This window comes from Clytia hemisphaerica, unplaced genomic scaffold (genome assembly GCF_902728285.1).
Source record: "Clytia hemisphaerica strain Z4C2 unplaced genomic scaffold, Clytia hemisphaerica genome assembly, whole genome shotgun sequence".
Lineage (NCBI taxonomy): Eukaryota > Metazoa > Cnidaria > Hydrozoa > Leptothecata > Clytiidae > Clytia > Clytia hemisphaerica.
Genome location: NW_027103968.1, coordinates 1,853,969 through 1,857,658, shown reverse-complemented (window position 1 = coordinate 1,857,658; position 3,690 = coordinate 1,853,969). Strand labels below are relative to the sequence as shown.

Sequence of the window (3,690 nt, the reverse complement as noted above, 5' to 3'; positions counted from 1 at the left end):
GTTTGGGCAAGCTCCAACCTTCGACAGGCAAAAAATGAAATTGTCAATTTTGGCCAATAGACTTTTTTTAACGAATTTTCAAACGTTTTCGTAATAATATTTTATGTTCCCTGGAGGGTCTTTTTTCCAAAAAACCAAAAAATTTCGAATTTTGGCAAATTTTTATTTTTCGATGACGTCATCGTTTTATGACGTCATTTTGCCTTTTTTCTTTAATATCTCCTGATATATTCATTTTCAGATATAGGTTGTGACCTTTTTCTTTATCAGTTTTTCATGCTCTTTCGACTGAAACAAAAAAATTTCAATTTTGACGACTTTTTATTTTGGTTGCCATAGTAACCAATGACGTCAGTTTCCATGGCAACGGGTAGTCACACCCGGCCCCACCTCTCAAATTTTGATCTTCTACATTCAAGGAACAATATTCAATCATAAAATCCCTTTGCACAAGCTGCTGCACACGGGAAGACATAGTGGCCTCTACTAAAACAACGTTAAACTACCTCCAGATGTTATGTCATTTTCAGTCGTTTTGAGCAGTTTGGAGTCTTGTACAGTAGGGTAAACAAGGATGAAGCAACATTGGCTTACTTTCAGGTACCTACCGGGGGTTGGAAAAGATGTCAAAACTTAATATGCGAGGAGAGGGGGTGGAATAAAAATATCCTGGATGTAATAAAATTTTCGAAAAATTAATTATAGCGCCCAGGCTATTAGGTATCTGAGAGTAGATTTAACGACATAGTAATGATGTTTTTATGTCACGAATAGGTAAGTGCTTTGTCGTTAAAATCTACTCTCATACGCAGATCTTTCTTCACCCCTGTCTACGCTACTGTTCTAAAGAATTGAAAAAGCTTTTCATTCTGAAACCTTTTGAAAAAGTTTTTTTCTGCATTTTTTTTTTATGAAAACCTAAAACTTCAAAATAGCCAAAAAGCTCATGAGTTTACGGTTACCGTTTTTGCCTTTTTAAATCAAGTGGTCAGGGAGCTGTAGCCAAAAATAAGGAGCTTAGTTAAATGGTTGTCCAAGGGCTAAAGTAATTTTCAGAAGTCATCATTTTTCTTGACTTTTTCTTTTTCTTACTCCCCTCACTTGCCGTACTTTAACCCGTGTAAGAGACCGTAGTAAGTGTATATTTCAAAATATCGCCTAACAATTAATGTTTCATGGAAAATAAAGACTCTGGAAAATTAAAAAAGTACGCAAAATTTGGTTGTCAAGCCAAAACTTGGATGGCACGCCGGAATTTGGTTGGCACGCCAAAACTTGGATGGCACGCCGGAATAAGGATGGCACGCCAAAATTTGGTTGGCACGCCAAAATTTGGTTGGCACGCCAAAATTTGCATGGCACGCCAAAACTTGGATGGCACGCCAAAACTTGGATGGCACGCCAAAACTTGGTTGGCACGCCAAAATTTGGATGGCACGCCAAAATTTGGATGGCACGCCAAAATTTGGATGGCACGCCAAAACTTGGATGGCACGCCAAAACTTGGTTGGCACGCCAAAATTTGGATGGCACGCCGAAATTTGGATGGCACGCCAAAATTTGGATGGCACGCCGAAATTTGGATGGCACGTAGGCACGCTGGCACGTTGGCACGCCAAGACACGTTGGCACGCTAGCACGTTGGCACGCCAAGACAGTTGGCACGCTGGCACGCTGGCACGCCAAGACAGTTGGCACGAAGGCACGCATGGCACGCTGGCACGCTTAAAAACCGATGGCACGCTAGCACGCGTGGCACGCGATTTAGCAGACTCAGTAAACGAACTGAGAGAACGAATTAAAGAACTTAACATGCAAATGGATCAGTTACAGAGGATTGTTGACAGTGGCAATTATGTTGGTATGGACAATATTATTTTCATACTTCCCTTCATTCTGAAGTCCAGATACTTAAAATTTTGGGTATTAGTACTTATTCCAGCTTATTCGCAAAAATAAATTAATTTGGAAATTCTCAACAGGGTAAATTTGCTATAGGTTATGTTTTTTATAGAATTCTTTTGGCTACCAGAATATCAAAACAGAATAAATTAATCTCTTCTGTACATCAGAAGAAGCCTGGCTAGGGTTAAAAGTTACAGTAAAACTGTTCTCTGAAAGCTATAGACCTATAAATAGTTTTATTATTCTGATTTATTCCTCCATTAGAGAATAATGCTCTTTTTATGAAATATTATTGGGATCAACAATATCCGAAACTTAGGGCTTCATGTGACATGCAAGTTCTATAATATATAAAAAAAATTCATCATTTTACAGACAATGAACATCCTCGGCCTGGCGTCCTTCCAGACAAGATTGCTAGAAAGTACCATGTGAGTGATTTAATTTTTTTTTTCTGTAGTTTAAAAGGTGAAATATTCTGATGTTTTTACTTTACTTTCCAGACTATAAAATTTCTATATGCCTTCATATAAACATGAAAGATAGCGTTTGTGACATTTCTTTGCTCATAATGTTTGCTCATTAAAAAAATGATTTTTGATGTTTCTTTAATTATGTACCAACTACAGATCCAGAACCTTTTCTTCTTTAAGGATCAATAATTCCGTTAAGGGAACTATATTTGTGGGAACTAATTTTACTGTTTTTCGCCGATATCGCTGAAATTATAACCTGCAAAATACAGTTTGCCGATTTTATCAAAAAATTTGAAAATTAATATACCGCATCTATTCATCTTTCTTAGATGGAAACTCTGGTGGAAGGATTGAGTGTGTATATCACTCAGGAACATGCCGCAATTCTAGACAGCAAAACAACATCTACGGCATGTGTTTGTTTCCTGACTGATGTGTTCTACACGAAACAGGAACAATATCATATCAATTTGAGAGGGGCCAATGGGCGCAGACCAATGCATCCCAAAATTCTGTCTGGTATACTGAGTAAGATTTTATCTTTTTTATTTACCTTGTGTACACCACTTTGTGGGGGGGGGGGGCATTCAAAATTTTAGAATTGCCGAAATCAACCTTCTTACTTCGGAATTTAGGTAATGAGGAGTTTTTATTCAAGTTTTTCAGATTTTTTTGCATGAAAATCCCCCTATTCCAATAGGGAGAGTTTATGTTGTCTGTCAGAGATTAATGGATGAAATTCATCAACCCCAATACACTTGGGAGAAAAATGTTATTTCAAAAAAAAAAAGGATACAAGCGGATCAATTTATAGTGATTTTCTTTTTTACAGCATACACTTTAAGACGTTATCCAACTGAGAGCAGTGCAAAGCTACGTGTTGCTATGCGGAATAAATTAGCTCAAACAAAGACCAGAATGGACAAAACCCAGAATAACTTGCATAGATGAGAGGGTTTTGGTTTTGCTTACAGAGATTATTTCTAAGTATTTTTATAGATTTTCCTATTTATTTCTATAGATTTTCCTATTTATTTCATGTATATATGTTCATTGTTCAAATATAATGCAGCTTCTATTCTTTAATTTTTCATTTGTCATTTCTTTTTACTTCGTTTTATGACATCAATTTGCCTTATTTACTCAATATCTCCTGATATATTCATTTTTAGGATGTGACCCTTTTCTTTATCAATTTTTCATACTCTTTCGAATGGATTTGTCTAAATTCGCCAAATCTGCCAAAATTAGTTCCCTTAAGGTAACCAATCATAAATTCCTTTGCACTAACTCCTGCACACAGGAAGCT

General features: G+C 36.6%; 1 long non-coding RNA gene across 1 annotated transcript; it reads left to right on the top strand.

The window, feature by feature from the left end:
- The first annotated feature begins 2,786 nt into the window (after positions 1-2,786).
- On the top strand, positions 2,787-3,467 carry LOC136810529 (uncharacterized). Its single transcript, XR_010847124.1, has 2 exons — positions 2,787-2,909; positions 3,214-3,467. It is a non-coding gene; the product is annotated as an uncharacterized lncRNA (long non-coding RNA).
- The last annotated feature ends 223 nt before the right edge of the window (positions 3,468-3,690 follow it).